The sequence below is a fragment of the Sceloporus undulatus genome, chromosome 5 (genome assembly GCF_019175285.1).
Source record: "Sceloporus undulatus isolate JIND9_A2432 ecotype Alabama chromosome 5, SceUnd_v1.1, whole genome shotgun sequence".
NCBI classification, from domain to species: domain Eukaryota; kingdom Metazoa; phylum Chordata; class Lepidosauria; order Squamata; family Phrynosomatidae; genus Sceloporus; species Sceloporus undulatus.
In genome coordinates, this window is record NC_056526.1 from 136,498,348 (window position 1) to 136,511,669 (window position 13,322).

General features: G+C 41.5%; 1 protein-coding gene across 1 annotated transcript in view; it reads left to right on the plus strand.

Annotated features, from left to right (window-relative positions):
* The first annotated feature begins 210 nt into the window (after positions 1-210).
* The window catches only part of AADAT (aminoadipate aminotransferase), a 74,936-nt gene continuing 61,824 nt past the window's right edge, over positions 211-13,322 (plus strand). The window contains exon 1 of the mRNA XM_042468506.1: positions 211-229. The gene's annotated coding sequence lies outside the window, so the exon portion shown is untranslated. The remainder of the gene's footprint in view (positions 230-13,322) is intronic.

The following is a 13,322-nucleotide window of genomic DNA, read 5'->3' on the forward strand; positions in this document are numbered from 1 at the left end:
TGTTCATAACGGAGCTGCTTTTAACAATGAAGCTTATGTGGGAAAAAGTTATTATAAAGTGAGTTATCTATGTGGTCTGATTTTTATTGATTTAATAGAACAAAAAAAAAGTTTGTTGCCTGCCAAGATTTCCAGATACTCTGTATGGAGCCAAAGGCTCTTTGTTTTTCCTGCAATAGACTTACTGTGGCTACTTCTTCGGAAACTGGCAGAGACTGTAGACAGTGAGGTAAGAAGGATATTAAATGCAGAAAATACTGACAATGACAGGTGATCCACAGGGGGAAAAAATGCAAGAACTACTTTTTTAGAGAACGTTTACCAGAGATTCTTTGTAATTCAGAGATCACTGTTCTCTCTCTTGCTCTCTTCCTTTGAAAATTCAGGCATTGCTTATATCCTAGCCTGCTTGGAAAAGGTACTGTTTTTGGATGTCCCAAAATTCCAGGATGATTATCACCACAAGAAGCATTCTGCAAGCAGATACTGAGAGAAGTTAGGTGAAATATAGGAAATTATTAGAGAAAAGATCAGGCATATGGAGGATTAAAGAAAGGCAAGAATTAGAGAGAGGGGGCATTAATATGCAATGGTTAAGATAGTATCAACAAAGGGAGAGAGTTAAAGAAGATTTGAAAGAGGGATATATATGAGGAAAAAAATCAGAATTTGAAAAATTGTTATGTTCGGATGATATACATTTGATTGGTAAAATGTATAAGTTATTGTTAAAATTTAGTACTGAAGAAGAACAAATTAAACAAAGTATGATAAGGTAGGCAATACATATAGGACAAAATATATATCTGAAACAATGGGAAAACATTTGGGATAAGGGTTTAAAATGTACATGCTCCAATAATGTTAAAGAGAATTTTTATAAAATTATGTATAATTGGTATGTAACTCCAGATAAATTGGCTAAGGTGTATAAAGGTGTATCAGATGATTTCTGGAACTTTTTTTCACCTATGGTTGAAATATAGAGGAGTAAGGAAATATGGAATTAAAATTAATAAAAGAATAGGAAAAAATGTTCAGATTCCCAATTGGTATGAGACCAGAATTGTATTTACTCAACATGATAAATCTGAGAGATAGTAGAGAAGTAAAGTATAGAAATTTGATACCTTATTTAGTTATGGCTGCAAGGTTAGTGCTGTCAAGAAAATGGAAAATCAATGTTCATGGAGCCTTTATGGCTGAACAATGGGTATAAATACTTTAAATTAAAGATATAAATGAGTGACATTTTCAAGTTACTTTTCAATGTTACTTTTAGAGGCATTTTGATAGGACTTTTTCAAGCCAGTTGCAGCCACATCAAGGTGGCAGCCCTCCTAATGTTGAACAGCACTTCTCAGCATTCCTCATGCTGGCTAGGGCTGCTGGAAATTGCATTCCAGAAATATCTGGAGGGCTGCATGATTCCTAGCTGTGATCTAGTCAATTCTCTAATGAAACCGAAAGGGGTGTTTTACCCCAAAAAAGGAAACAAACAGTACTAATAGAAAAGTAACAAGCAAATCAAGAAGCAATGCAACAAATATCTCCTAAAACATTACCATGAGTGATGACAATGACTTACTTTTTTAAATAGTATGATAAGCAAGGGGAGAATATTACTGTTAAAAAGAAGTAACTTTCAAAACTGTGGTTTCACCAGAGGCTGTAAACGAAGGGCAACTGCTATATGAGCAGTTCACTTCATTGGGGTTTACATGAGATTTCTAAACCTTGTTTAAGCCAACTGATAAAAAGATGAACCTTGTGTGTTTATATTCAGAAAGAAAACTAAGCCCCTTTTCTCCTTCCTTTTTTTCCTCTCCCTTTCCAAAAATGGGCTCAAGGGTGAAATCCAGACTTTACTGAAGTTAAAGGCAGCCATTGATTTCTCTGAAGTTAATATTTTACCACAGGCATTTCGAATGATGTGAACAGAAGCTGAGTTAGAGCTGAACAAAATCAAAAACTTCTCTAACTCTACATTTTCATTCCAAAAGCCTTCAAAGGTTTGCAGGTCTTGTGGCCGCCAATTTGAGTATTTTGAGTTAAACTAAATGTGGAGAAAGCATATTGTACTTTCTTAGCATAAAGCAGATACGACTGTTACACTTTTAATACTGTATTGTAAAAAAGAGGAAATGGCAGTAAATGTCCACTTCTCCATCTCACTACTTTGTGTCAGCATGGCGTAGTGGTTTGAATGTTGGACTGTGAATCTGTAGACCAGAGTTTTGAATCCCAACTCAGCCACTGGGTGACCTTGGGCAAGTCACACTCTTTCAGCCTCAGAGAATGGCAATGGCAAACCCCTTCTGAAGAAACCTGCCTAGGGATGTCATAAGTCGGAAATGACTTGAAGGCACAAAACAACACATTTTGTGTCTACTGGAATACTAAAATAGATCTACCTGGTAAATTTTGCCTACATTTAAGGTTTAATTCAATTGCCACTGACAGTATGCTTTCTATTTTATTGCCAGTTAAACCATTTTCCCAATAAGCATGCAGGACTAGCTGTGTTGGCCATTTAGTAAATTCAAACAAAAATCCACCAAACTGTGATCCCTTTACTGGCCAACCAAAATGCACAATATGCTTGTTGCAAGCTTTTGAAGCTCCACTGGCTTTTTCATCAGGCAAGATGTTACATCCCAAACAGGAGAAAAAATAGAGATGTTAGTAAGATGCCTGCATTTTGTTGTTTCTGTTCTTATTTAAGATGGTATGGGGAGGGTATCTTTAGCAAGCTGGCCCCTCCTCCTCTGGCCATGCGGCAATTGGGCAAAGTCCAGGAAATTTAAAGTCCATTTGCATATCAACAAGGACTTCTCTTTTGCAATCCAATATGTCTCTATTCCTGTGAGGCCACAAGTCTCTTTATAGGCAGAGGACATTTTTCCAATAATTTTCCTTTTATATCAGAGGCCTTTTTACACTATAGAGTTTATCACATCAAGGAGATTGGGAGTGTATCCTGTGAACATCCAGGAAAAATCGCATAATTATGTAAAACGATTTCACATGATATTGCACAAAATGGTCACAAAGGCGGGTTACAGACCGCCATAAGGGACGTCCTTAGGACGTCCATCTCTTCCAGACGCCCCTACTCCTATTACGGACAGAGTCCGTAACAAATGGTGGCGGCCATTCCACACGGCCGCCACCATTTTGACGTGACGGACGCTCTACGTCCACACGTGGTGCCCCGGAAGTGACGCCGCAAGTGCGCAACTAGCGCCGTCTTTTCCAGGGACCAAGAAGGAGCGTCCGAGACACACGCGGTTTGGCCGCTGTGGCTCCCAGACACTGCAACCGGCGGCGCCGAGAGACCGCCGCATTTCGGCGGTATGTAACCCGCCAAAGATGCGTTAACGTACATCTTTTTTACTTTTGGGATTTCAGCAACAATGCATTTCCAATATCACTTTATTTGCGCAATTGTGTGTGATAATCATTCATGCAATTACTCACCATTTTAGCTTTATTTGTGGGATGCTTTAAATGCACTTTAATCTCTCTTTAATCCTGAATTAGCCTCAGTGTGTTAAACTCCTATGATAGCATTTATGATTCCAACTTAACTGCCTTAGTAACATCTGATGAAATCCTAGGATTTGCAGTTTGGTGAGGCACTAAGCTCTTTGGCTGGTGATTCTGAACAGCCCTTCCTAAACTGCCTATCCTAGGACTGCACAGGGTAGAATCATGAAAGTTAAAGTGGAATTGAAGAGATCATTGTGTAATAGTGAAAAGCCCCAGGAGTGGAAACAGCATAGCCTACAAGCTATTTTTAAAAAAATAATAACCAGCAGCTCCTAAAGCTGTTTTGAAAACCAGCCTACTCTGATTACTGTTGCAATCATTATTTTTTTAAAATCTAACATCACTCATCCATATCCCCCGGCCTAGTGGATGATTCTCACTCTGAATTGGGCCCAATAGATCACTGGCTCTCAGTGCAGAATTCAGACAAAAAAAATGTAATATGTTTTCATCTAACTGTCTCTGTCATCACCCAGGAGAGTGTATTAAGTAAAGAAAGAAAACCCAGCACTGATTAAAGAGAAGAAGAAGACTCCCATGACCCACTTTGAATCCCATTGTGGGAGAAAGGCAGGATATAAATCCTTGAAATAAATAAATATAAATAATGCAGCAGCAGCAGCAAGATTTGCCTGTTTCAGAAATGAATGTTATTAATTGGAGTTTGAATTGCCTTGAACAGTGTTTCTATTTCTGGTGGATCTGTGTCATGATTGTGAGTTTCCATAAGAACCAACAAATGAAAGGAGAACTACATTCACAAAGGCTGGGGCTGCGTGGACCAGACTACTCTGAGACCATCCCAGAGTATTCTGGCAACACCCTCCCCCATCCCCAACTTGGGACAGCTGTTCACATGTGTGCCCCACTGTGCCACTCAGTGCTGCCACCATAAATCACTCACTCTGAGGTCAAAATAAGGCAACCAGCATCAGTCACATGGCTGAGAGCTTCAGTCTGACCTCAGAAAGAATGACTTACCATACCAGTGACAGGCTACACAACAGGACACATTGTAAACAGCAGCCTGTGTCGAGATCTTTCACCGTAGATCCCTCTTAACAAACAAAAACCATTTTCCTCCAGATCTTCTGGGAAGATCTAGAGGAAAAGATGAGTTTTAAAAAAAATTAAGGGGGCTCTTTGGCGGGTTTGGTGCTGAACTGTCCAGATAGCATCTGAACAGTTTGCACTGGAAATGGGGATTAGGCCCTGCATCATCCAGACTCATAACTGTGGGAACAAGGGGAGAACATTTTGTTTGACCCATGAAGACAGGGCCTGAAAGAATGAAGAGGCTTCCCTTTTGCCATTAGCCTATCTCAGCCTTGCTTCCCCAGCTAACTGGAGCTGGTTGCAAACTGTAGTTCAAAGAAGGAGAAAATGTGCCCCATGACCTTGTTTGTGGGCCCAAAAACCTCCTTAACATCACACCAGAATACTACGATCCTCTCTTACTATTTGGGGTGAAAATTATTTGCATCTCCAGAAGCTTCCTGGAGCATAAGGTTTGCACTAGGAGAAGACACGAGGTCAAGTTTTATTGAAGGCAGGAGAGGTTTTCCCAAAAGAAGTATATGTAAATGGAGGGGAGTATGACCCCTGGCAAGTCTAGAGGGGGGAAACTAACTCCCACCAAAGTTGTCCATCCCGGATGTACTCCAGCTATATCCCTCATTTATCATTTTGCATGTAAAGAAGATCTCAGCTCTTTCAGTTATACAAGACAGGTTTCTAAATTTTGTCATCACAGCAATCAGTATATGTGTCATTTGGGGTGAGGTTATTGGAATATTATGTGTTATCATCATACTGTTATATTGACTTGTCCCTGGCATTATTTTACATTCATTATACAAAGAAACTGTTTTCCTGATAACTTCCTAGTAAATGATTCTCTCCTCTTTAATAAAGAGGACCCAGGGATAGAGAAAAACAGTGAGATGGAATCAAGGGGATAATGAACATGTTCATAATGCATTCCATCTTTGCAAAAATAGCACCTGCTGAATTTCCTGTCTACTGCCTGGTCTAGGGGAAAAGAAATAAACAAATTCCTTTGTGTAGTGTTAAGATATTATCGCTTCTACAAGAAGTGGCACAGCAGCTGCTACCTCCATTAAAGACAGTAGCAAAATTTAATGGCTCCTAATTTGTTCAATGATGAGTTCTGAATAAATTGCTAATTGTCCCACTCTGCTTTGCTTTTATATTTTTAGTACAATTCTTCATTCTTTCCATAATCATACAGCAGACACGCTACCCCAAAGAGACCAGGTAACTGGTATCCTAGGAAATTAGCATATAGGACTGACTAAATTCAGACTGTTTTATTTTTATGTTTTATGAAAACCTCTTCACCAAAGGAAGCACTTTTGCTCCCTGATGAATTTAGTGTTTTTAAGCTTATATAGCATTTGTGGTTCATAACTGTTTATTTTTCCCCATGCACTATTTTGCTTTGTAACGCAGCTTGGAGGACAATGCTGTTTGAATTCCTGGTTCCACTACACATCTTTTACCTGGGGAAGTTGCTGGATTTTTCTTGTAAACATCCAATCAACGTTTGTCTTTTAAAAAGAAAAAAGATTCAGTGAAAATACTGACTTTTGAGAAAAGACCATGAAATAAGTGTGTGTGAGAGAGAGAGGGAGGGAGGGAGGGAGGGGGAGGGGGAGGGAGAGGGGGAGAGAGAAAGTTAGGCTCAGTTTCTTTATCATCATCATAACTACAATGAGAGAGTTATGTCATCATAGTTTCAACTAGGCAGATCCCCCCAACCCAAGCGTTTCTGAAATGCAGAAGATTGGAGCACTGGGAAATGCCATCCACCACAGCAACCTCCCAGTCTCAGGGCCCCTTTTAGAGCAGACAGCTGGAAACATCTCTCATGGTCCTGCCACAACTGCATGTCCCAAGGCACTCCCTGACTAGGAGTACTCTTCAGACATAATTTCCCAGTTCTCCCATCTCCAGTGCCCCAGAAATCCTTTAGCCAGGGCCTTGGTAGGATGCAAAGATTGGTTTTTTGGGTCATATTCATTATTATAAACGTGAATCCTCACCAGTCAGGATATTGTAAGTCCAGTAACAATATCGTAACTGCAGACCAGCATGCCAGCTGTTCTGTGAGCTGTAGTCCAAGAGGTAGTTTGCTCAGGGTCTGGCAAGTTTCAGCAAGTTTCATTCAGAGATGACTCTGGTTAGCACAGCAAACATTAAGGAGGCAGCCAGCTGGCTATGCACACAATTCCAGGTGCTCACTTTACTGTTTTATTTTGAAAACATATTATTTTTTGTTGTTGGTCATTTCTGACTTATGGTGACCCTAAGCGAGACCTATCATGAGGTTTTTTTTGGCAAGATTTGTTCAGAGGAGGTTTGCCATTGCCTTCCCCTGAGGCTGAGATAATGTAACTCACTTAAGGTCACCCAGTGGGTTTCAAGGCTGAGCCAGGAATCGAACCTTGGTCTCCAGAGTAATAGTTCAACAATCAAACCACTACATCACACTGGCTCTTACTGGAACTATATTATCCCTTGCTGTAAGCAAAATAGTGTTTGTTCCCAAGTACTTGGCTTCAAGGCAAAAAGACAAGCTCCACTTTATGGTTAATTGTAAACTTCATTCTTTGTGAATTGTCTTGCCTAGATAAGCTTTATAGAAATATGATCAAGTAATAAAATAAATAAATATTACGGCACTATGATTTAAATGGGTTTAAAATGCAAAATCACAAATGCTCATAGCATTTCCATTTTTAAAAAAAAAAATCAGAGTTGATAAACAATGCCTTACTAGCCTCTGAAGAATGGGGTGGGTGGGTTGTAAAGCATGTAGTTATGCAGGGAGAAGAGAAATATTAATTCTGTGTTTCACAACTAAAATAATACAGTCATATACTGGTCAGATTAATAAACTACACCACTGAAATGCATCCTTAACAACAACTAATATGTTGTTGGTTTATTTCTTTATTTATTTTTATCCTGTCTTTCTCCCAGGTTGGGGCCCAAGGCAGCTCACAACACACACGCGCACACACACACACACACACACATACACACATTAAAACAACACTCTAAAAATTTAAATAATCCAATTAAAACAGTAAAAAGTGTTTTAAAATGTGACATACAAAATTTAAAACATATAAGATTAAAAATAATCTACATCAACCCCCCATGCCCCAATAAAACCAGTCCTGGATAATTTTAAAAAGCTTGCTTGAATAAAAATGTCTTTGCTTGTCTGTGAATGGCCAGCAGAGAGGGAGCCAGCCTAGCCTCCCATGGAAGGGAGTTCCACAGGGTGGGAGCAGCCACTGAGAAGGCTCGCTCTCATCTCCTCATCAAACGAGCCTGTGATGATGGCGGACAGAAAGAAAGCCTTCTCCTGAGGATCTTAGGGCTCTAGGTAGTTCATATGAGGAGACACGGTCTCTCAATGAGTCTGGACCTAAACCATATAGGGCTTCTTGGGTCATGAACAGCACTTTGAATTGTGCCCGGGAATGAACTGGTAGCCGGTGAAGCTGTTTCAATACAGGAGTTGTACACTCCCTGTAACTGGCTCCAGTCAGCGTTCTAGCCGTAGGATTTTGGATCCGGTGAAGTATCCAAACAGTTTCCAAAGGCAGTGCATTACAGTAGTCCAAACAGGATGCAACCAAAGCATGTGTCACTGTAGCCAGATCTGGTGTCTCAAAGAATAGGCACAGCTAGCGCACAAGTTTTAATTGTGCAGATGCACTTCTGGCCACTGCTGAAACCTGGGTATCCAGGCTCAGAGTTGAGTCTGGGAGCGCACCCAAGCTGTGAGCCTGAGATTTCAGGGGGAGTGTAACTCCATCCAGCACAGGCACAGCCCCAATTCCTGATCTGCCTTATGACTGACTGGGAGCACCTTTGTCTTGTCTGGATTAAGCTTCAATTTGTTTGCCCTCACCCAGTCCATTACTGACAGCAGACACTAGCTCAGCACAGAGATGGCTTCCTTAGAGTCAGATAGAAAGGAGAGATAGAGTTAGGTGTTAACCACATACTGATGACACCGCACCCCAAAACTCCGGATGGCCTCTCCCAGTGGTTTCATGTAGTCTCATCTCAGAAAGCTGACTCAGAAGGATACCAAGGTCAATGGTATCGAAAGCTGCTGAGAGATCTGGCAGGACCAACAGGGACACACTCCCCCTGTCCATTTACCTGTGAAGGTCATCAACCAAGGTGACCAAAGTTGTCTCTGTGCCATAGCCAGGCCTGAAGCCAGATAGAAATTAATTTAGATAATACATTTCATACATTAATCCCTGGAGCTGCGAGGCCGCAACTTGTTCTAGAACGTTGCCCAAGAATGGGATGTTAGAGACTGGCCAATAGTTATCAAGAATGGTGGAATTCAGGTTTAGAGAAAAGGAAAAGAAATGGCCAGGAAGACATTATTAGGGATGCCTAGCAAAATGTTGTGCCACTGCCATTTCAAAATTGGAAGAGACCAGAAGGGCCATCCAGTCCAACCCCCCTGTCACTCAGGAATAGACAAGTAAAGCACTCCTGACAGATGGCCATCCAACCTGTTTAAAATCCTCCAAAAAAGGAGACTCGATTGCCCTCCAAGGCAGCATGTTCTGCTGCCAAACAGCTCTTACTGTCAGAAAATTCTTCTTAATGTTTAGGTAAAATCTTGTTTCCTGTAGCTTGATTCCATTGCTTCAGGTCCTAGTCTGTGGAGCAACAGAAAACAAGCTTGCTCCATCTTCAATAGGACAGCCTTTCAAATATTTAAACGTGGGTAGTATGTCAGCTCTTAAGCTGCTCTTCTTCAGGCTAAACATGCCCAGCACCCCAAGCCTCTCCTCATAAGGCATGGCTTCCAGAACCTTCACCATTTTGATCACTCTCCGCGGTACACATTCCAGTTTGTCAATATCCTTTTTGAATTGTGGTGCCCTGTACTGGACAAAATATTCCAGGTGAGGTCTGGAACACAGTGGCACTATTACTTTCCTCAGTCTAAACAGTATGCTCCTATTGATGCAGTCTAGTATCATACTGACATGGCACGGATGTTCAAAGGGGGCATAAAAATTTAGTATCAAGGTGCCAGCTGCAGGAAAAATACATTAGAGCAGCTCTTCTCTCATTCACTGCCACAGCAGCCCTTTGAAGTCTGGCAATCTCCCCTACCCACCCTGTTCAACAGATGGAGAAATTCCAGAGGTAATCATTCAATCGAATTTATGCCTTTGAAAACTATAGCTGCTGGGTTGCTATTTTACTCCTGTTCTAGGCTGGTGATGAAACAAATCTGCGCCAGTGGGGAAAGGAGCAGGAAACTTTGACTCTTATCCCAGGTACACTAAAATCTCACCAATAAACTTCACATGAAGGATGGAAAGAATGTGTGTTGTGCTCAGCATCTCTGTAAAAGCAGTATTTTTACACCATTTCCAAGATCTGTTGCAAGAAAGTGCACATTTGACAGGGTATCACAATTCAAAAAGGATGTTGACAAGCTGGAGAAGGCCTGCTCCCTTCTTTCTGTGACAACCCTTGAGGTATTTAAAGAGTGCAATCATGTCACCCCTCAGTCCTCTCTTCACCAAGCAGAACATGCCCAGCTCCTTCAACTTTTCCACATATGTTTTGTTCTCCAGGCCTCTTATCATCCTGCTTGCCCTTCTCCTTTTCTATATCCTTCTTAAAATGAGGCACCCAGAACTGAGCACATTACTCCAAATGAGGCCTGACCAGCATAGACTATAGTGTGACTTTACTTCTCCTTACTTGGATACTAGGCTTCTATTAATGCAGACTAAAGTAGGTTTCACCTTCTTTGCTGCACAGTCACACTACTGGCTCATGTTTAATTTATGAGCAACAATAGTCCCAAGGTACTTTTCACATGTAGCACTGCTGAGCCATCCTATACCTGTGCATTTGGTCTTTGTGGCCTAAATGTAGAATTTTGCATCTGTCTCTATTCTGTAGGCAGCAAGAGGAGATAAATGACTGCAGAGATAGAAGCAAAAGAATCCATAACTGTCTGCTGCAATGTATGTGGAATGTTTGACATGTTGCCAAGAATTATCACCAGCTACACTGACGTGCAGCAAATGCTAATTAGTAGCCCTCTTGAAAGAGAAGGTCAGTGCTCAACAGCTACATGTTTTGCTCTTCAGTGCATCAGAGAACAGGGAGTTTTCCTGGATAGAACATAGGAAAGATTCGTCACGCAAAACCAAAAGGAAGAAATGGCCAAGGAAAATGAAGAGGCCTATATCAGTGAAGGAACACCCTGGAGGAAAGTCACTGACAGGGGCAGACTGTGCAGAAGAGATTCAGAACTTCTCCAGCTAAGCAATCACTCCCTACATCTTCAAGAGCATAGCTGTAGTGAACATGCTCAAACAAGAAACAAGCAGTAAGGGATACTGCATGCCAAGGAAGGAGTCAAGGTAGCCACCAACCACAACAAGAAGAAAAGAAGGTGCTGGGACTCATTTCTCAGGGATCTAGAGGCTCCACTTTGAGTGGAGGCTTATTGACTAATGGGTAATGGTAATGGTAAAGGATTCCCCTTTGACAAGGTTGTCAAGTTGTGTCCAACTGTAGCGGGAGCGCTCATCTCTGTTACTAAGCCAAAGAGCCAGCATTGTCAAAGACTACTCTGTGGGTCATGTGGCCAGCATGACTGCACAGAAGGCTGTTACCTTCCCACCGAAGTGGTACCTATTTGCACTTTTATTTTTTTATTTTTATTTTATTTTATTTCATTTTTATCTGCCTTTCTCCCAGAAAGGGACCCAAGGCAGCTCACATGCTCACATGCTTTCAAACTGCTACGTTATCAGAAGCTGGGACTAATGATGGGAGCTCACCCCATCACATGGCACTTGGGTCTCAAACTGCCAACCTGCCAGCCTTGCAATCAACAGAGTCATTGTCTCAGCCACTGAGCCACCCCGTCTAATGGGTCCAATTCCAAAAACAAACTAGAAAGGAAATCCCTGCAAGCACATTACATACAAAATCCAGCTTCAAGGGCTCTAGCTAATTAGAATTCTTCCAGTTCTTTGTCCCATCATCCAAGGCCTTCCTCTGTTCTGCAAGCACACCTTTTTCCCTTAGTACACAGAGTGTATACTCTGCACTCACTACACAGTACACTCTGCACTCGTCCACTGTGGCTTGGCTTGATTTGGGTGGGCTCTGTGATCCCTTTCTCTCTGTCATCACCATGATTTTATCCAGTCAATCTTCTTTGCTTTGGCATGTAGTTCTCCTCCAGGAAATGGTACTTTCAGGTGGCACTTGCCAAAATCACAATTTCCTGCAGGAGGGAAAAGCTCCAAAGTTAAGAAGATTGGCCAAAAGAGGTTCAATGACAGCAGAGAAAGGAAACTCAATAGTCAAGTGTTTAGAGTCATCCATTTAACAACCAGTTTGAGCAAACCAGGGTGAACTGTTTGAATGACACTGCTGATCATAGGTTCCCTATCCCTGTTATACATAATAACTACATATGATGAGTTCCTTTGCAGTTACTCCAAGCAAATAATTGTGGAAGCTTGGCACACACTTGAAAAACAAAAGCTGCTTTAATTTTGAATGACATAAATGAACTCTTTGAAACAGCTGTGTCTTGAGATTGTTTTACAAGAGCTAGATATATATCAGGCTTCTCAATAAACGATGTTTCCATTTATTTCTGCTTTAAATAATTTCCTCCACCAGGAAGTTGTATTGTTATAAAATGTGGTCTATCCACAGCTGGGGGGAAATCAAGTGATACAAAAAAGAGTATATAAAAAAAGAGTATTTCTGGTGTGGGTCAACTTCCTCCAAATCATAAGCAGTTGAATCCAGATGATGTTTGTTACACTTAGGTCAAGATATTTCAGAAACTTTTCATTTGAAACTAACAATGTGTGTGTGTGAAAGGAAACAACCATGTTAGGTAAACCTTCTATAAGTAAACAAAAACATTTTGAATCTTCTTGAAACCACTTGAAGGCGCCTTCCAAAATGCATCCAGAGATGCAATTTGCTTCCACCAGCTTCCACCTTTTTATTATTTCTGTTTTTCTGGTCAAGTGCCTCGTGGCAATTTCCTCGTGACAGGCAGCAGTGGTGTCTTCTTCAGAAATCTCTGTGGTTGCTTCCCAGGAGGCAAGGAACTATGCTTTCACTGCTGCTATTGGTCCCTTGCCTTGCTGATAAGTCTCAAGCAGCAAAAAAAAAATTGAAGGAGACCGAAACTGGAGGCTGTTGTGTGAATGTGTCCATGGATGACTAGGGCTTCAGGAGTGAGGAGCACAAAGAATTAATAGCACCAACTCCCACTTCAAGCCCAAAATCATTGTTTCAGCATGCACACAACAACCTCCTCCCATTGACACAAATGCCTCCATCTTCCAGAACAGAGAGTGAGAAACATTCTGCTCCCCATTTCCAAAGCTGCCAAAAGATCAAAAGCTAAACTTGAGTCAGCAGTGGGATACAGCAGATAAAAAGCAAATGCAAAACTAGGCTATGGCCCAATACACATGGGCCAAAAGCGGTGTGCCGCCACCGATACTAGAATTCAGAAGCATGCAGCAACCGCATGCTCCCAAACCCTAGTATGTATGGGCACCGTCATGATTTCGCAGCCACACATCCATGACGCAAGCGCTGCACAATGTCCATATGTCACTGTGCTGCACTTGCGTCATTGATGGTGGCACCCGCGCCCATCCAAAAGAACTTGCTTTTACTGGATTCTTTTT